The sequence below is a fragment of the Manis javanica genome, chromosome 3, assembly GCF_040802235.1.
Source record: "Manis javanica isolate MJ-LG chromosome 3, MJ_LKY, whole genome shotgun sequence".
Classification (NCBI taxonomy): Eukaryota; Metazoa; Chordata; class Mammalia; order Pholidota; family Manidae; genus Manis; species Manis javanica.
Genome location: NC_133158.1, coordinates 113,091,313 through 113,113,084, shown reverse-complemented (window position 1 = coordinate 113,113,084; position 21,772 = coordinate 113,091,313). Strand labels below are relative to the sequence as shown.

General features: G+C 41.6%; 1 long non-coding RNA gene across 2 annotated transcripts in view; it reads left to right on the top strand.

The window, feature by feature from the left end:
* LOC108391647 (uncharacterized) overlaps nucleotides 1–21,772 on the top strand; it is a 41,731-nt gene that overhangs the window by 6,932 nt on the left and 13,027 nt on the right. Inside the window, exons 3-5 of one of the 2 annotated variants that reach the window (XR_012129272.1) lie at nucleotides 7,034–7,145; nucleotides 11,226–11,390; nucleotides 12,671–12,740. This is a non-coding gene — a long non-coding RNA (uncharacterized lncRNA). The remainder of the gene's footprint in view (nucleotides 1–7,033; nucleotides 7,146–11,225; nucleotides 11,391–12,670; nucleotides 12,741–21,772) is intronic. The other variant, XR_012129271.1, reaches the window with a different exon arrangement.

Here is a 21,772-nt window from a genome sequence, read left to right as displayed (position 1 = left end):
CTATGCTCTCCCCTATATCAGGTCCCCCCTAACAACCACATTACGGTTACTGTCCATCAGCTTAGCAAAATGTTGTAGAGTCACTACTTGTCCTCTCTGTGTTGTGCAGCCCACCCTCCCCTTTCTCCCTCCCCCCCATGCATGCTAATCTTAATAGCCCCCTTCTTCTTCCACCCCCCTTATCCCTCCCTGCCCACCCATCCTCCCCAGTTCCTTTCCCTTTGGTACCTGTTAGTCCATTTTTGGGTTCTGTAATTCCGCTGCTGTTTTGTTCCTTCAGTCTTTCCTTTGTTCCTATACTCCTCAGATGAGTGAAATCATTTGGTATTTCTCTTTCTCCGCTTGGCTTATTTCACTGAGCATAATACTCTCCAGCTCCATCCATGTTGCTGCAAATGGTTGGATTTTTCCACTTCTTATGGCTGAGTAGTATTCCATTGTGTATATGTACCACATATTGTTTATCCATTCATCTACTGATGGACATTTAGGTTGCTTCCAATTCTTGGCTATTGTAAATAGTGCTGCGATAAACATAGGGGTGCATCTGTCTTTCTCAAACTTGATTGCTGCGTTCTTAGGGTAAATTCCTAGGAGTGGAATTCCTGGGTCAAATGGTAGGTCTGTTTTGAGCATTTTGATGAACCTCCATACTGCTTTCCACAATGGCTGAACTAATTTACATTCCCACCAGCAGTGTAGGAGGGTTCCCCTTTCTCCACAGCCTCGCCAACATTTGTTGTTGTTTGTCTTTTGGATGGCAGCTATCCTTACTGGTGTGAGGTGATACCTCATTGTAGTTTTAATTTGCATTTCTCTGATAATTAGCGATGTGGAGCATCTTTTCATGTGTCTCTTGGCCATTGTATTTCTTTTTTGGAGAACTGTCTGTTCAGTTCCTCTGCCCATTTTTTAATTGGGTTATTTGTTTTTTGTTTGTTGAGGCGTGTGCGTTCTTTATATATTCTGGACGTCAAGCCTTTATCGGATCTGTCATTTTCAAATATATTCTCCCATACTGTATAGTTCCTTTTTGTTCTATTGATGGTGTCTTTCACTGTACAGAAGCTTTTCAGCTTAATGTAGTCCCACTTGCTCATTTTTGCTGTTGTTTTTCTTGCCCGGGGAGATATGTTCAAGAAGAGGTCACTCATGTTTATGTCTAAGAGGTTTTTGCCTACATAGGCTCTTTTAAATATGCTTTGCTGGAACTTTTTATAAGGAATTTCAGATTGGACTTTTAAAGCCTTCTTGAGGCCAGAAAGCCAAGCCAGACTTGCCATCAGGTTGTGCCTGTAGTACCTGTATATTTGGGTGAATTCCTCTCTTCTCTGAGGTTCTCAAGAAATTCTTGAGGTTCCTGTACCTGCCAGGCAGTGACCTTCCTTACTCACCTAGTAAGGCTGCTGGGAACTCTGTAAGCAAGGTACCAGGCCAGTTCTTTTAAGGGGCTTTGTTGGCTTTACAAAGTCAATCTTGGTTCCTTAAAGCTGTCTGTTCATATCTGAGTTTACACACATCTCTCTCAGGTATGACGTTCCAGTCAAAGCCTTGGTAATATAACCAGTGTTTTTAATTGGTCCTCTTACAAGGAAAGCAGATTCTTATTGAACTTGTGCAAATAAAAATAAAAATAAAAAATAAAATAAAAAAAAATATTGAACTTGTGCAAAATAGTCACGGAGAGTTTTTAAATTCTGGAGGGATCAGGTAGAAAGATAAAGTTTCAATTCTGCTTATAAAGGCAGTCATTTACTAAACTGTTGTCAGCTTAAGAGAAAAAGCTTAAAACATTTTATCAACAAATTTGAAACAAAAAGCCACAAAACCATCTTCCTTAGTTTACTTAATCCTATGTAACTAATACCTGTTCTGCTGAAATCTAGTTCTTTACTAGCTTAAGAATAATAAAACAGTGACTATAAATAATAAAAGACTTACAAATGACAATGGTTAAAGATTTGATAAGAGCTTACTATAAGACAGTTGACATAAGGAAATTCTGATATTTCTGTAACACAAAACATTTAGTAACAAAGTTTAGCATTATTCTTTTTGACAGTGCTTTCTAGACAATTAAGCAGGTAATTATATATCAGATAAATAAGCTAAATTAGCCAAATACTTTCTCCAATGAGAAAAAGTCCCTCTGACATGTTCCAGGGGCCCTCTGGAAAATATCAGAGTTAACTAGAGGTAAAAGCACCTTTTTGAATTTGATTTTGGGAAGCTATTAAAAGTTTTAAGGCACTTGCTTAAATAGGATTATAGTTTGCTATGAAGCAGTACTTATCTATTTAACCAGAATGACAACAAAATACCTTAAAGGCAAATAAAGAAGGTTACACAGTTGTTAGCAAACTTTAGCTTTTAGTCCTTTTAATATTAAGATCTCATTTTTTTAAATACTCTGACAACTCATTGAGACTTTAACCATGAGAAACTGCTTTGATAAAACAATTAGAGAACTTTTTGCAATTTTTCAATATTAAGAGCAGACTAACAATTTAAAAAACTTTGTCTTTTTAACTGAGAACAAAATTCTAATTTTGCTGTGTACTTTATACCGAGACTCATTTGCTTTAATTTTATATAGCATGACCATATTAAATTCTTCTACAAACTTTCTACAGCCTTTTTACATTTAGATTTCTCTTACTAAATAAACAGCTGTACTTTAGAATAAAGTTACTTTCTTTTATCAAAAGACACATTCTTTAGCATGCAGAAGTGTTTTCCTTATTACTTTAAGTAGTTTTAATTAGAACTTTAAACCATTAGGTACCTTAATGTTTAGTGAACACTGAGAAGTAGGCTATTATAAACTGTTACACTAGCATTCTTTGGATTGACAAATTTATGAACATTTTGTAATTTCTGTTAACTATGAGCTTTACAACACAATCTCTCACTAAGCACAAAGTATATCTTTTTAACTTAGCAAAACTTTAAGGTTTTAGGTTACCACAAAGATTTCTAGGCTGTAGATAGGTATACACACTGTAACACACAATTAAAAAGGTGTTCACTTGCCACACTCATTTGTAACACTATGCTAGATTATTTACAAGACCTTTACTGAACACTAGACAAAGCCAAGCCTTTAAGCATTTTATTCTTAAAAGATTTAGCAGATAACATTGACTTAAATGACCTTAGGTAAACTTAGGCAGCTGATAACCACAAGGACATGCCCGCCTCAGCCAGACCCAAATTAGCATTAATGCTTAACATTTTTTATCAAATTTTCTGGAAGTTTTAGAAGGCCCAATTTTCACAAGCGCTTGTTTTTAAATCAATTTTTATTAATACTATCCGGAGGTAGGAAAATATTTTTCATCCGTACACCTAGACACACAAACATATAAACTGAGACACGACTACAGTCAGCAACACCCCTCCCACAAAAACATATACACAGACAGACAAACCAATATAAAGACTGGAGTTACTGATATCTAATTGCCTTCCCTCTCCTCAGCTTCTTGTCATGGCTTCTGGAACCAGAGGGCAGGAGGGGCATGTTCTGGTTGGGGAAGAGGGCGGTGAAGGTGGAAGGAGAGGCGGAGGGGGTGGTGCAGCCACTGGAAGAGGAGAGCAGGACAACGGCATGGTTGAGAATGTAGGACTTTAAGATGGCGGCGACACGTGTGAAGACAAAGGACTTAAAGATGGTGGTAGAGAGAGGGGGAGGGGATCGCTAGTTGAGGGAGGTGAGCGACTGAGGTCTTCTGGTGGATCTGAAGAGGAAAAAGGACTGAGCAGAGTAAGAGGCTGACAATCTTTAACTGGAGATCAGGCCAAGAGAACCTGAGTCATTGAACACTTAACATAAAGGTCTGGGTGGGAGCACAAAGTCCAAAAAGCCTACACATATGGGATTTCATTCTACTCTCCGCTCCAGTGGCAATAATTAACCAAGTTGGTGAGGAGGCTAAAATTGAAACTTCCCTCAGGGGGCCAGTGAGATTGATTGTCCAAGGGATACTGAGGCCCAGCCTCAGAGCAAAGAAAGACTAGCTTCTATTTGTGAATTTCCCTGGACAAATATATAGTAGCCAAATTAGAAATGAGACACCACCATGGGGTCTGAGCCTCTGCTTTTGAGGGCTGGTTCCCCATGTCTGCGCCACTTCCAAACTAATCCCGCTGAGAGGAGCGCCCAGCATCCCAAGTGCGCCAAGTCACGGGAGACGTCCTGGGAGCCTGGATGAGAGACATCTCCCCCACCACAGGGCCAGGGGTGGGCCGGATGTGTGCAGAGGGTGGGCTGGATGCCCCACCTGGACATAAGTACAATTTCTAATGGACTAGGTGAAATGGAGTTAGGGAAACAGACTGGGGGAAACTGAGGGACTCACCAGAAAATAGTCCATGCAGCGGAGAGCAGGCTGAGGTCCTGGGTTGGGGAAGGAGGGGTCGGGGCCACCGGTGGCTGGTTGGTGCCCCGCGCTCACGCTCCTTCCTGGGATTTCGGCACCAAATGTAAGAAATTTTAGCCAAAATAAGCAGGCGAAGAGAGGCAACAAAGGGCCAGGTAGTTTATTTGAGTGCAACTCCTGGGTGATGTTCTGTGGTCTGGGTATTACAGGCCGGGGAAGTCACACCCGGTCAGGGAGGTGGGGACTTATAAGGGATTAGGAGGGGGAGGAGTGGGCAAGCTATCCTAGAGGGTGTGGAGAGGTATGATTGGCTAAAGGTGACATAATAGACAACTAGAAACTTTTTTTCCTTCCAAGAGGGAGCAGGCTGACATCCGGGTCTTAGTTGGCACATCAGAAGGATGGAATTCAGGAAGAGCTGTCCCCTTTCCATATAAGGCACGGACCTTGGGGTCTGGTCTGTTCTCCCCCCATGGCATCTCTCTGTTCTGTTTGCATGTCCTTGTTTTTCCTTCCTCCAGCCTAACAATTTCCACATATTTACTGACACCCCCAACTCCACCTCAGGACTCTTTATCTTCCATGTTTGTATCCACCTGTCTTGCTTTCCTCCACTTCAACAATTCCCTTTACAATGCTGCCAGAACTCTCCCTAGGTCCTTCCTTGGCAACTTCACACAGCCAGCACAGATTAATTCAAATGTTTCCTTTGTGTTCCATTGCTGGAGATAATTTGATCTTAAAGTAATGGGAGCCATTGGAAAAATGGAAGCAGGGTAATGCCATGTGATCCAATGTGTATTTTAAAGTCTTTTAGGTCTGAGACTGCATCACTGCATTCAGTGATACAAGGGACAGACACTACATGTGCAGGATTTTCAGCTATCTTTGTCTTGTTTATCTGTGGCCAGATCCCCAGCCCACTGTCACAATGACTTTTCCCAAATTTTGCCACCCAAGCTGTGGCCCACCCCTCTCATGATTTGTAGAAAGTGTTGACTTTTTACTATGAGAATTAGAATCATCAGGTGGAAACACTCTTCCTAGCCCTGACCCACATAGTCATCTGCATTCCCATCTTCCATGTTTCTTACCTCTATCTCAGAGGAAAGTGTACCTCTTTCATGTGCTCTAGACCTCATCCTTTCCATTCTCCTCTGAACTGGCTCTACAATTATACTCTTTCTCTGTATCCTCTCCAACCTTTCTCTTAATTGACTTTTTTTTCTATTCAAAGAAAAGAAAAAGAAAAGTTTACACCCTCTGTATCAGAAAAGATTTGTGAGTGTGTGTGTGTGTAGGAGACATTGTTTGAGTAAGGCAAAAATAAAGAGTTTGTGATAAGATAGGATGGTTTCACCCCAAGTCCGGATGGCAGACTTTCCAACGACCTTGAGAAGGATTTGGAACCAGGGCCTATTGTTATGTCCAGAATTCGTGATCCCCAAAGACTGCCAGGGAGCTGAGTCTGGTGCAAAAGCAAAGAACCTTTTTTCAAGCTAGCTCAAGCTCAATATACTATCTACACTGATGCAGCGGTGAGATGCGGGAGAGAGAGCGTTTCAAAAGCACAAAGGTTTTATAGGGGTCTAGGGGCAGTTGGCGGGGTGATGGTCGTGGCTTTAGCCGATTGGCTGGGGAAGGGTCAGGGCCCTGTTGCGCAGGTTGCCGGGCATGGATTGAGCAGGAATGGAGCTGGGTCGGGGACATAGTTACTGAAGTTGGAGGGCACAGAACAAAATGGAGTCGGTCCAGGTTTGCTTTTTCACTATAAAACCTGCCTCCTCTGCTTTGTCCCTTCCACACATGTGCTTTGTTTTTCTGCATACCTGCAGCTCACAAAACCTGACTCTCCAAGCCCCCCTCCCAAGATTAACCAACCCACTGGAGAGAATGAGTTCTCTTTCTTGGCCCAAATTCTAAATTTCTTGGGGTAAGTATTGGCCCATCTTGGATGATGTACCCCATCAAGGGCCAATCAGCTACAGTCAAGTAGGCAGCCAGTACAAATAGGGCTTCCAGAAGCCTTACCCACATGACCATGTGGATGGGGAATCAGCAAAGAAGGGAGATTTGTGAGTTACGTAAATTACCCTTTGGCAGCTGTCAAATATCCCTGCGTTACTTTCTACGTAAGGCTCTTAAAAGCAGGGTCTCCACATTTTCTCCCCCCATTCATCCCACTATCTACTGCGTTCCATGCTCAACTCCCTATCCAGCACCCTCAACTGTCTTCAGTAAAGTCAGTATCCAATTGCCAAACCAAAGGAAACTTGGAAATTCATAGCGCCCTCCTGCTTAAAATTCTTCAATGGTTTATCATCACCTAAAGCTATGGCTTTTGCATTTGACTTATCCCTTTGTCTAAAATCAATAGTCTTCCACAATGCCCACCATTAAATGAATTAAAGCAAGTGGATATGGTTGAAATGGGCGGGAGACTGCAAGTCCTACCCACCTTGTCCCACTCCCCACGCCCAAATGACCCACTGGAGGACTCTAAGTACTCACTCATTTCCACTGAGTATATTTGAAAACCACAGATTGGTAGGATAAACTCCAAATTTCTTAATTTCATAGATAAGGTCCCTTCAATACCCAGCACCTGCTAACCTTTCCTACTTTCTTTGCCGCCCGTGTTTCTATTCTAGATGAGTTCATCCATCCACAAAGGAATTTTGTCCATTGCTTCAGCTCTCTCAGTCCCATCCTGGTACAGGATGTTTCCTCTGCCTCAATGGGCCTCCTGCCTTTGCATGCCTGGTAAGCTCCAATTCATTATTTAAAATTTGGCTTAAATGGAATCTCCTCAGGTACTTCCCCATCACAGTGACATGACTTCCTAGTGCTCTGGTTGTTCTGTCACCTGTTGGACATGACTCTGTTAGAATGGAGTTCAGTTCAGCATTATAATTTGAGATTTTTATCCCCATGGTCTCCTGACTGCTGGAGCTTCTGGGTGGTAACACTGTGTTCTTTTCATCTTTGTGACTCTCAAACCTAGTCCAGTGCTTACACTTACTAAAGAGTTAGATAGAAGTTAAATAAATGGATGTATTTCTCAAAGTGATCTTTTCCTTACTCAAATTCCCATGATTACCTATGCACATGTATTTCTCCACCAGTATATGAGCTCAGGGAATGATACATGTATGGTAGTGTGATTGTGAGAATTAAATAAGATATACACAAAAGTGCCTAACAAGGCTGGACTCATCAGTAATTTTTCATCCTGGCTGTGTAACAGAATCCCCTACCGAGTTTTACTGTGTTTTAATGTAGGTTTATGGGCCCTACCTACTAAATCAAATTTTCCAGAGGGGAGTATGGGCATGTCCCATAGATGATTCTGATGCACATTCATAATGGAAATTCAACAAATGCTAGTTAATGTTCATTTTGTAACTCCAGGACCTGACAGAGACCAACAATGTAGTAGGTGCTCACTAAATATACGTTAAGTTGAAACTGAAATATACCACGTTTTCAACATTCAGAACATAACATTTCTTATGAGTGACAAGCCAAAGGGAGTTAAGATAAAAAGATAAATTTAGGCTAATGGGGCCCAGATCACAACTTGATTCTCAGTGCCTCATTGTTGATCCATACTTAAGTGAGCCCTCTGCTGCCCTTCGTTCCTCCCACCCCATTCCCACCTTCCTGCATATTCCCCAGTAAGAAGGCTTACTCTCTGCCCAACTACAATGCCAAAGGATCCCAAATAGCAAAGCATCCAAGCATTTTGCCTCCTAACTTCTTGCTTTGGCTGTGTTCTATCTCTGAGATATCCTTTGTTGGAAGTCTTCCTCTCTCATAACTACCTCATTTAATAGATCTGTAAGTCCTGTTAACTGTTTCCCATGTAATAGCTCTTGAATTTGTGCCTACCTCCAAAACCAGAATACCACTGCCTTGGTTCATGCCTTCAAGATCTCTTGCTTGCATTATTTCAAATAGCATCCTAACTCTGCTCCTTGCCTGTAGTGAGCTGAACTGTATTCCCCCCAAATTGTTATGTTGAAGCCCTAAATCCCAGTGCCTCAGAATGTGACTGTATTTGGAGATAGGGCCTCACCTGGCCTCTTCTCTGTGTGCATGAATCAGTGGTGTCCCCTCTTCTTATTATAAAGACACCAGTCATATTAGATTAAGGCCCACCCTAAAGACCTCATTTAACCTTAATTACCTCCCTAAAGCCCTATCTCCAAATACAGTCATATTTTGGATTAAGACTTAAATATAGGGGTAGGGACAAAATTCAGTTTATAGCAGTTGTTCATTACCCTGATCTATGCCCTGTTTGCTTACTAACACAGCATTCCAGCCTTCTTCTGGTCTTCAGCAAGATTATTGCTGCTCATCCTGCAAAGCCTACCTCAGATGTCATCTCCAGGGAACCTTCCTGTCAGATATGGGCCCCTTTTCTGCATTCCCAATGCATCCTGAGCTACTCCCCATCAGAACACTTACCACACTGTCCCTCCATAGACTGAACTCAAGAGCAGGCACCAACCCTGTTATTTATGTGTCTTAGTGTGAAGCACAATGCCCAGCTTTTCATAGACTCTCTACAAATGGGTGTTGAAGGAGTTGCTCTCCATTCCTCTTCTCACACTTTATGCTCAAGTGATGACAAATTATCTAGAGTTCCCCAGGTGTATGTCTGTTTCAGGTTCCTGGGCCCCTGGCATATGCTGCTCACTTGCTGCTGCGTCCTTCATGCAGGAAATCAGTTGCCCCTTCTTCACCACATATATGCGTGTATGCATAAATGCATAGTAGGAAAAATAATATAATAAATGCCTTGTACCCACCACCTAGCTTAAGAAATGGAGCATTACCAACACTGCCTGACCCCACCCCACCCCTCAATGAATTCCTGCTTGATTGTCTCTTCTTACCTCCCCGGAGAAATTACCATACTGAATTTTGCATATTACTCCCTTACTTTTCTCTTTTCTTTTTGCTTTTATTTGTATCCCTAAACAATATATTTTTAGTTTTGTCTGCTCTTGAACTTATATATATATATATATATATATTCTTCTGTAATTTCCTTTCTTTTTTTAGCTCAAAATCATGTTTGTGAAATTCACCCACATTGATGCCTATAATTCTAGATCATTCATTTCTACTGTTATAGGAATATACTTTATTTATCCATTCTCCTGTAAACATGTAAGTTGTTTATACTTCCTTGTTTTAAGAAACAATGCTGCTGTGAGCATTCTTGCCCATGTCTCCTAGTGCACATTTACAAGAGTATCTCCAGGGGCATACATTCAGGAGTGAAACTGCTGAACCATGGGGTATTGATATCCTCAACTCTGTAAGGTAGAGGCATCTTGTTGGTCAAATGTTAAGCCACTTTGTATTACCTCCACCCTGTATGAGTTTGCATTACTCCATACCATCTCTAATACTTGGTGCTTTTAATTCTTGCTGATCTGATGATATAAAAGGCATCTCATACAGTTTATAAGTTACATATATAAATTTTCCTGATTTATGTAAGACATATAAAATATATATGTATATATAATTTCCTTATTATTAATGAAGTTAAACATCTTTACATCTTTTCACATGCTATTGGTCATTCATGTTGTTGCCTCTTCTGTGAAATGTCTATTCATGTCTTTTGCCCAGCTTTTATTAGATATATTTTTACTTTGCTTAGAATGTGTTTATATATTCTAGATATTAATCTTTGTCAGTTATGTGTGTTGCAAACATCTTCTCCCAGTGTGGATGCTCCTCTTTTTATCTGGTGACTTTGACAAAATATAATTAATTTTAATGCAGCCAAACCTATCTTTTCCATTATGATTTGTGCTTCCTACATCTGAAGGAATTTGTCCATACCTGAGCTTATGAAGACAACCCTTTATATGATCTTCTAAAAATTGTGTTTCCCTCATGTAAATCTTTAATTTCACATGGATTCAATTTTTGCAAATGGTGGAAAATAGTACCTTTACAAAAATATATCAATAACTAATTGTCCCAGTGCTGTGCATTGAAAAGTCCATCCTAGTAAATTACTTTTTATTTATACATCATTTCCCCTTACTAGCCCATGCATCCTTTAAATTTGTCTTATTTTTCTGTGTATACTCAGTACCTGGCATAGCTTCTTGCATTGTAAACATTAAATACATAGTTTTGGGTTTGCTTCTGTGCCCTTAAATCCTTAACACTGTAGACCATCTGAGCTAGAAAGAACCTAAAAACATTGTCTTGTCCAGCCCCTTTATTTCACAGGTGAAGAGATGGAGCCTAGAAAAAGTAATCTGTGCCACTCTGAGACCACATGGGAATTCAGGGCTAGAGCTGGGGCACAGCACCTTGTTTCCTATTTCTCCTAAAAGCCCAGGCAATAAATCTAGCTCCACTTTGCATGGTCATCCAGCATCCGAACAAACTCAGGGCCCAGTTAACAATGACAAAGAGGCTCTGGTATCTGCTACAATGGCAAGGGATTAATGCAATTTACCCTGATAAATCAAAAAGAAAAAGAAGGAAAAGACCAAGAATTAAAATCAAATTAAAAAGTATAGGAAAGACAAGTGGGTAAAAAATTATTGAATTCAAAAATCAAACACATGCAGGTTAGAATGATACACCTTTTCTGCATCTCTCAGATGGTAAAGATGAGGAGAATGCCTCAGAAAACAATCCATTGGAATGTAAACTTCTGACAGCAGCGACTGTCCGTTTTGCTCACTACTATATTCCTGTCACTTGGCACAGAGCCTGGCAGATAGTTGGGGTTCAATTAATATTTAATATTAAATAAATGACTAACACACTTGTGAATATGAGCTTTCCTCTTTGCAGAAGGAAGTGAGCAAATGTGAGTCCTACAGCCTTTCCTCCATGACACACAGCACATTAAGGAAATGCCTGTTCTTCAAAAGAAGCATGATTGGCTGTGCTACAAGTTCTGAAAGCTCTGGCCCACTAGATGATAACCTGCTCTTAAAAAGGAAATAGGAAGCATGGGTAAGGGGAAAACTTAAGTAAATATTGGTGACAGTATACAGTTAGAAGTCCTTACACATTGTGACTAGGAGTGTAGGACTTTTCTGAAGGACAGTGTGGCAGTATGGATCACAATGCTAAATAGGTGTATCTTTTGAATTTATCTTAAGGATAGGACATACAAACACATGCATGTTTGCTGTGGCATTATTTCTACAGGAAAAAGGGATATATTCTAATTTTTTACTAATAGATTGGTTAAATGAATTACAATATATCCATACAGTAGAATACTACACAGTGTAAGTTGTTCTTTAAAAAAAAAACAGAAGAGGGAGAGAGATTAAAGATGGTGGCGTGAGAGGAGAGACAGAGGCTTCCTCCTAAAACTGGACACAATTAGAAAATATAGTTGGCACAACTAATCCTGAGAGAGCAACAGGAAAGAGGATGGCATCAGACTGCACACACCTGGAGAAAAGAGCAGACCTCACCGAACGGGGTAACATACCAGAGCTGTAGCTCCGTAGAACCCGAGCCCTTCCCCCACCCCAGCTCACCAGCTGGAGGAAGAAAAATGGAGCAGGGAGGGAGTGAAAGGCTTGGGACTGCTAAATACCTAGTTCAGGAGATCTGTGCTGGGAGCACAAACCTGTATTTCATGGTGCTTTCATGATACTCACATGACCACCGGGTTGGAAAGTTAATACAGGCGGAGTTCCTGGGGAGACTGGGATTGCGGCCACTTGTGGAAAGCAGGGATCCATATCTGGCTGCTCTGGGACAAAAACATACCTGTGTGCCCGGCCCACTGGCTCAGGCAGTGGAGACAGGCACAGCAGCCGGGAGGCGGGGAACAGCCCTTTCCTCCCCCCAGGCACCAGTACTGCTCCCCTGCAACCCCTGACATTGTTTCAGGGGCTGAGCAGCTCCAGAAAAGAGCTTCTGGACACTAGAGGGCACCATATTCAAACATGAAAGGCCAAAGGAACCTTGTCCAGAGTAAAATTATTAATACAGCTCCCGAGAAAGATTTAAATGATATGGACCTCGTGACTCTTCCTGAAAGGGAGTTCGAAATAAAAATCATCAACATTCTAATGGAGGTACAGAAAGACATCCAAGAACTCAGGAATGAATTCAGGTCAGAGATCCAATCATTGAAGAGCACAATGGAGGGTATTAAAAGCAGGTTGGGGAGGGCGGAGCCAAGATGGCGGCGTGAGTAGAGCAGTGGAAATCTCCTCCCAAAAACACATAGAGCTATGAAAATATAACAAAGAAAAATCTTCCTAAAATAGAGACCACAGGACACAGGACAACATCCAGACTACATCCACACCTGCAAGAACCCAGCGCCTTGTGAAGGGGGTAAGATACAAGCCCCAGCCCGGCGGGACCCGAGCGCCCCTCCCCCCGGCTCCCGGCGGGTGGAGAGAAACCGGAGCGGTTTTTTTTTTTTTTTTTTTTTTGGCGAGCGCTTTTTGGAAGCCTTAGAGGGACGGGCCCCTGTTGCTGGGGAGGCAGGGTGGCGGGACCGGTGAGGAGGTACCTGGGAACGGCGCCGGAGGACAAAGAATATCCCGTGTTTCTCCCTGCGAGACCTGGGGGCGGGTGCCTGAGACCGGTGCCTGAGGACGGAGGAGGTCGCGCGTTTTTCCCCTTTTTTTTTTTTTCTCTTTTTGGCGAGCGCTTTTTGGAAGCCTTGAAGGGACGGGGACCCCAGTGCTAGGGAGGCACGGTGGCGGGACTGGTGAGCGGGTGGCTGGGACCGGCGCCTGAGGACAAAGAATATCCCCCGTGTTTCCCTGCGGGACCGGTGGGCGGGTGCCTGAGACCGGCACTTGAGAACAGAGGAAATCACGCGTTTTTCCCCTTTTTTTTTTCTCTTTTCTGTGAGTGCTTTTTGGAAGCCTAAAAGGGACAGGGACCCCGGTGCTAGGGAGGCAGGGCGGCGGGACTGGTGAGCGGGTGCCTGGGACCGGCACCTGAGGACAAAGAATATCCCGCATTTTTCCCTGTGGGACCGGTGGGTGGGTGCCTCAGACCAGCACCTGAGGACGGAAGAAATCGCGCGTTTTTCCCCTTTTTTTTTCTCTCTTTTTGCCGAGTGCTTTTTGGAAGCCTTGAAGGGACAGGGACCCCGGTGCTAGGGAGGCAGGGCGGCGGGACTGGTGAGCGGGTGCGTGGGACCAGTGCCTGAGGACAAAGAATATTGAGCGTTCCTTCCCTGCGGGACCGGTGGGTGGGTGCTTTTTGGAAGCCTTGAAAGGACAGGGACCCTGGTGCTAGGGAGACAAGGCAGCAGGACCAGTGAGCGGGTGCCTGGGACCGGCACCTGAGGACAAAAAAAAAAAAAAAAAAAAAATCGCTTGTTTTTCCCCTTTTTTTCCTTTTTTTTTTCTCTTTCTTTCTGTTCCCTCTCTCATTGTTGCTGCTGTTGTTTTGGTTTGGAGAGTGCTTTTTGGAAATCTTAAAGGGGCAGGACAGGTCACTTAGACCAGAAGCAGGGAATCTGGGGATCTCTGGGCACTCTAACCCCCTGGGCAGCAGGGAGCACAGAGGCCCCTTACGGAGATAAATAGTCTCCTGGCTGCTCCCCCTCCAACGGGGCTCCACCATTTTGGAGGAACAGCCCCAGCCAGGCCAAGCCCACAGCAACAGCGGAGATAAACCCCAAAGCAACTGGGCAGGAAGCAGAAGCCCTGTCTGCACGCAGCTGCCCAGCACAAGCCACTAGAGGTCGCTATTCTCCCAGGAAAAGGCTACAAACCAACAAGAAGGGAAGCTCTTCCAGCGGTCACTTGTACCAGCTCTGCAAACTATCTCTATCACCATGAAAAGGCAAAACTACAGGCAGACAAAGATCACAGAGACAACACCTGAGGAGACAGACCTAACTAGTCTTCCTGAAAAAGAATTCAAAATAAAAATCATGAACATGCTGACAGAGATGCAGAGAAAAATGCAAGAGCAATGGGATGAGATGCAGAGAAAAATGCAAGAGCAGTGGGATGAGATGCAGAGAAAAATGCAAGAGCAGTGGGATGAAATCCGGAAGGAGATCACAGATGTCAGGAAAGAGATCACAGAAGTGAAACAATCCCTGGAAGGATTTATAAGCAGAATGGATAAGATGCAAGAGGCCATTGAAGGAATAGAAGCCAGAGAACAGAAACGTATAGAAGCTGACATAGAGAGAGATAAAAGGATCTCCAGGAATGAAACAACACTAAGAGAAATATGTGACCAATACAAAAGGAAAAACATTCGTATTATAGGGATACCAGAAGAGGAAGAAAGAGGAAAAGGGATAGAAAGTGTCTTTGAAGAAATAATTGCTGAAAACTTCCCCAAACTGGGGGAGGAAATAATCGAACAGACCATGGAATTATACAGAACCCCCAACAGAAAGGATCCAAGGAGGACAACACCAAGACACATAATAATTAAAATGGCAAGGATCAAGGACAAGGAAAGAGTTTTAAAGGCAGCTAGAGAGAAAAAGGTCACCTATAAAGGAAAACCAATCAGGCTAACATCAGACTTCTCAACAGAAACCCTACAGGCCAGAAGAGAATGGCATGATATACTTAATGCAATGAAACAGAAGGGCCTTGAACCAAGGATACTGTATCCAGCACGACTATCATTTAAATATGATGGTGGGATCAAACAATTCCCAGACAAGCAAAAGCTGAGGGAATTTGCTTCCCACAAACCACCTCTACAGGGCATCCTACAGGGACTGCTCTAGATGGGAGCACCCCTAAAAAGAGCACAGAACAAAACACACAACATATGAAGAATGGAGGAGGAGGAATAAGAAGGGAGAGAAGAAAAGACTCTCCAGACAGTGTATATAACAGCTCAATAAGCGAGCTAAGTTAGGCAGTAAGATACTAAAGAAGCTAACCTTGAACCTTTGGTAACCACGAATCTAAAGCCTGCAATGGCAATAAGTACATATCTTTCAATAGTCACCCTAAATGTAAATGGACTTAATGCACCAATCAAAAGACATAGAGTAATAGAATGGATAAAAAAGCAAGACCCATCTATATGCTGCTTACAAGAAACTCACCTAAAACCCAAAGATAAGCATAGACTAAAAGTCAAGGGATGGAAAAACATATTTCAGGCAAACAACAGTGAGAAGAAAGCAGGGGTTGCAGTACTAATATCAGACAAAATAGACTTCAAAACAAAGAAAGTAACAAGAGATAAAGAAGGCCACTACATAATGATAAAGGGCTTAGTCCAACAAGAGGATATAACCATTCTAAATATATATGCACCCAATACAGGAGCACCAGCATATGTGAAGCAAATACTAACAGAACTAAAGAGGGAAATAGACTGCAATGCATTCATTGTAGGAGACTTCAACACACCACTCACCCCAAAGGATAGATCCACCGGGCAGAAAATAAGTAAAGACACACAGGCACTGAACAACACACTAGAACAGATGGACCTAATAGACATCTATAGAACTTTACATCCAAAAGCAACAGGATATACATTCTTCTCAAGTGCACATGGAACATTCTCCAGAATAGACCACATACTAGCTCACAAAAAGAGCCTCAGTAAATTCCACAATATTGAAATTCTACCAACCAATTTTTCAGACCACAAAGGTATGAAAGTAGAAATAAATTCTACAAAGAAAACAAAAAGGCTCACAAACACATGGAGGCTTAACAACATGCTACTAAATAATCAATGGATCAATGAACAAATCAAAATAGAGATCAAGGAATATATAGAAACAAATGACAACAACAACACTAAGCCCCAACTTCTGTGGGATGCAGCGAAAGCAGTCTTAAGAGGAAAGTATATAGCAATCCAGGCACACTTGAAGAAGGAAGAACAATCCCAAATGAATAGTCTAACATCACAATTATTAAAACTGGAAAAAGAAGAACAAATGAGGCCTAAAGTCAGCAGAAGGAGGGACATAATAAAGATCAGAGAAGAAATAAACAAAATTGAGAAGAATAAAACAATAGCAAAAATCAACGAAACCAAGAGCTGGTTCTTTGAGAAAATAAACAAAATAGATAAGCCTCTAGCCCAACTTATTAAGAGAAAAAGAGAGTCAACACAAATCAACATAATCAGAAATGAGAATGGAAAAATCACGACAGACTCCACAGAAATACAAAGAATTATTAAAGACTACTATGAAAACCTATATGCCAACAAGCTGGAAAACCTAGAAGAAATGGACAACTTCCTAGAAAAATACAACCTCCCAAGACTGACCAAGGAAGAAACACAAAAGTTAAACAAACCAATTACAAGCAAAGAAATTGAAACAGTAATCAAAAAACTACCCAAGAACAAAACCCCGGGGCCGGACGGATTTACCTCGGAATTTTATCAGACACACAGAGAAGACATAATACCCATTCTCCTTAAAGTGTTCCACAAAATAGAAGAAGAGGGAATACTCCCAAACTCATTCTATGAAGCCAACATCACCCTAATACCAAAACCAGGAAAAGACCCCACCAAAAAAGAAAATTACAGACCAATATCCCTGATGAATGTAGATGCAAAAATACTCAATAAAATATTAGCAAACAGAATTCAACAGTATATCAAAAGGATCATACACCATGACCAAGTGGGGTTCATCCCAGGGATGCAAGGATGGTACAACATTCGAAAATCCATCAACATCATCCACCACATCAACAAAAAGAAAGACAAAAACCACATGATCATCTCCATAGATGCTGAAAAAGCATTTGACAAAATTCAACATCCATTCATGATAAAAACTCTCAGCAAAATGGGAATAGAGGGCAAGTACCTCAACATAATAAAGGCCATATATGATAAACCCACAGCCAGCATTATACTGAACAGCGAGAAGCTGAAAGCATTTCCACTGAGATCGGGAACCAGACAGGGATGCCCACTCTCCCCACTGTTATTTAACATAGTACTGGAGGTCCTAGCCACGGCAATCAGACAAAACAAAGAAATACAAGGAATCCAGATTGGTAAAGAAGAAGTTAAACTGTCACTATTTGCAGATGATATGATACTGTACATAAAAAACCCTAAAGACTCCACTCCAAAACTACTAGAACTGATATCGGAATACAGCAAAGTTGCAGGATACAAAATCAACACACAGAAATCTGTAGCTTTCCTATACACTAACAACGAATCAATAGAAAGAGAAATCAGGAAAACAATTCCATTCACCATTGCATCAAAAAGAATAAAATACCTAGGAATAAACCTAACCAAGGAAGTGAAAGACTTATACTCTGAAAACTACAAGTCACTCTTAAGAGAAATTAAAGGGGACACTAATAAATGGAAACTCATCCCACGCTCATGGCTAGGAAGAATTAATATCGTCAAAATGGCCATCCTGCCGAAAGCAATATACAAATTTGATGCAATCCCTCTCAAATTACCAGCAACATTCTTCAATGAATTGGAACAAATAATTCAAAAATTCATATGGAAACACCAAAGACCCCGAATAGCCAAAGCAATCCTGAAAAAGAAGAATAAAGTAGGGGGGATCTCACTCCCCAACTTCAAGCTCTACTACAAAGCCATAGTAATCAAGACAATTTGGTACTGGCACAAGAACAGAGCCACAGACCAGTGGAACAGATTAGAGACCCCAGAAATTAACCCAAACATATATGGTCAATTAGTATTTGATAAAGGAGCCATGGACATACAATGGCAAAATGACAGTCTCTTCAACAGATGGTGCTGGCAAAACTGGACAGCTACATGTAGGAGAATGAAACTGGACCATTGTCTAACCCCATATACAAAGGTAAACTCAAAATGGATCAAAGACCTGAATGTAAGTCACGAAACCATTAAACTCTTGGAAAAAAACATAGGCAAAAACCTCTTAGACATAAACATGAGTGATCTCTTCTTGAACATATCTCCCCGGGCAAGGAAAACAACAGCAAAAATGAGCAAGTGGGACTACATTAAGCTGAAAAGCTTCTGTACAGCGAAAGACACCATCAATAGAACAAAAAGGAACCCTACAGTATGGGAGAATATATTTGAAAATGACAGATCTGATAAAGGCTTGACGTCCAGAATATATAAAGAGCTCACACGCCTCAACAAACAAAAAACAAATAACCCAATTAAAAAATGGGCAGAGGAACTGAACAGACAGTTCTCCAAAAAAGAAATACAGATGGCCAAGAGACACATGAAAAGATGCTCCGCATCGCTAATTATCAGAGAAATGCAAATTAAAACTACAATGAGGTATCACCTCACACCAGTAAGGATAGCTGCCATCCAAAAGACAAACAACAACAAATGTTGGCGAGGCTGTGGAGAAAGGGGAACCCTCCTACACTGCTGGTGGGAGTGTAAATTAGTTCAACCATTGTGGAAAGCAGTATGGAGGTGCATCAAAATGCTCAAAACAGACCTACCATTTGACCCAGGAATTCCACTCCTAGGAATTTACCCTAAGAACGCAGCAATCAAGTTTGAGAAAGACAGATGCACTCCTATGTTTATCGCAGCACTATTTACAATAGCCAAGAATTGGAAGCAACCTAAATGTCCATCTGTAGATGAATGGATAAAGAAGATGTGGTACATATACACAATGGAATACTACTCAGCCATAAGAAGTGGAAAAATCCAACCATTTGCAGCAACATGGATGGAGCTGGAGAGTATTATGCTCAGTGAAATAAGCCAAGCGGAGAAAGAGAAATACCAAATGATTTCACTCATCTGAGGAGTATAGGAACAAAGGAAAAACTGAAGGAACAAAACAGCAGAAGAATTACAGAACCCAAAAATGGACTAACAGGTACCAAAGGGAAAGGAACTGGGGAGAATGGGTGGGCAGGGAGGGATAAGGGGGGGGAAGAAGAAGGGGGGTATTAAGATTAGCATGCATGGGGGGGAGGGAGAAAGGGCAGGGTGGGCTGCACAACACAGAGAGGACAAGTAGTGACTCTACCACATTTTGCTAAGCTGATGGACAGTAACCGTAATGTGGTTGTTAGGGGGGACCTGATATAGGGGAGAGCATAGTAAACATAGTATTCTTCAGGTAAGTGTAGATTAAAAATTTAAAAAAAAAAAAAAAGAAAGAAAGAAAGAAAAGGGGGATTACTCCTTAACAGGATAAAACTATTGGTAAATCAAAGATCAACGCATGCTTTAAATATCCTTAATGTTGATCACTTAAAGGGTGTCAGATGATCAGCTATGGAGGTACTCTTTTCTGATAGTATTCCTTTCTCTTAATTAAAAAAAAAAAAAAAAAAAGCAGTTACTGTGTGCTGACCTCCAATGAGTTCTGCACAGTGGTATAGAGGGCATGTCAAAGTGTGGGCAAAGGGTCTGTTTGTTTCTACGCAGAAGATCAAGGCCTAGCTTGGATACCCAGAAAATGAACTAAGATACGATATGAGGAGGAGCTTCCGGCATCAGCACTCTCTGGAGGACTCGTGCCGGGGGATGATCATCAAAAAGCCTCCACAGGGATCCGGACGATGCTGCGGTTGTGGCTGCATCCAGCCCACCGTCTCCTGGACTTGCCATAAGAAGGAGGAGGGAGATGTCTAGGCTGGCATGTGCATACAGTGAGCCAACGAATTTGACTGGATCTGTACTGTTGGAACTCAACCAGGAGTTGGGAGGGGTGCAAGTTGTAGCACCCCAAAATCTCATGACTATAGACTATCTATGGTTAAAAGAACATATGGGATGTGAACAGATCCCAGAAATGGACTGCTTTAATTTGTCTGATGGTTCAAGTACAGTTGGAAAATATCCATCATATCATAGATAAATTTTCACAAATGCCTAGGGTGCCTAAATGGTTTTCTTGGCTTCACTGGAGATGGCTGGTAATTATAGATTTGCTTTGTTTATGTCACCGTATTCCTATTATGTTAATATGTGTGTGCAAATTAGTTAGTAGTTTAAAACCTATACATACTTAAGGTACTATACAAGAAGATATGTCAAAGAAATAATCAATCCTCCCAAGTTTCCTTCATTTGCTACATCTATAGCTTTTCTTCTTCCTTCCTAATTACAAACCTTAAATAGAATTCGTGCCTCATATCGAATTTACCGAGTATCATAATTCCTCCAGGTGGTAAAGATACCTCGAGACAAGTGCTGGGCATAGAAGCCACAGGGCATAAATCTGCAAAGAAGTAAAAAGCTAACCTTTGCAAACAATATGGCTTCTCTCTCACTTACCAACTTTACATTTCCCTGTATGGCCCCGGAAGATGACTGGTTAGCCAGAGACGGGTAAGATTCCTCAAGGGAGGAACAACCTAAGACAGGCACAGTCGCAGGGGGGCCATCAGGTGAGAATTTGGGGATCAACAGAGGTGAGGCTCAGAACCTCACCCCCCCTGCTTTGAGAGAAATCTTCTGCATCCGTGGATGTCTTGCTGCCCTTGTCTAGCCTGGATTAATACTTAGTCCATAGGCACACACCTGATCATCTGATCATCTACATTTGCCTTCTTACAGCACTAAACTATGTTTTCTACCTTTATCTTGCATCTACCTACCACTTCAGCATTTTATTAAAAATAAAAATAATAATAATAATAGGAGAAATGTGGGATCAACATATAAATCAAGTACAAAAATCAAATGAATATTCATATTTGACCTGATGGTTTATAGGTCATATTGCATGATCAAAACCGAAAGTTTCTGTGATGAATGCCCTTGTACTGTTCACCATGTAAGAATTTATTCACTCTGTAAGAATTCGTTCACCATGTAAGAACTTGTTCGTTATGCTTCAGAAGATTGGAGACTGACGAGAATTAGGCTTGAGATGGATTAATGATTGTACATTGAGCATTGACCCCCCTATACTGAATTTTATTGTTGTTAACAACCATTTGATCAATAAATATGAGAGATGCCCTCTCAAAAAAAAAAAAAAAAAAAAAAAAGCAGGTTGGACATGGTGGAGGAGACAATAAATGAAATAGAAACTAGAGAAGAGGAATACAAAGAAGCTGAGGCACAGAGAGAAAAAAGGATCTCTAAGAATGAAATAATATTGAGAGAACTGTGTGACCAATCCAAGCGAAATAATATTCACATTATAGGGATACCAGAAGAAGAAGAGAGAAAGGGATAGAAAGTGTCTTTGAGGAGGTAGTTGCTGAAAACTTCCCCAATCTGGGGAAGGATATAGTCTCTCAGGCCATGGAGATCCACAGATCTCCCAACACAAGGAACCCAAGGAAGACAACAGCAAGACACATAGTAATTAAAATGGGAAAGATCAAGGATAAGGACAGACTGTTAAAAGCAGCCAGAGACAGAAATAAGATCACATACAAAGGAAAGCCCATCAGGCTAACATCAGACTTCTCAGC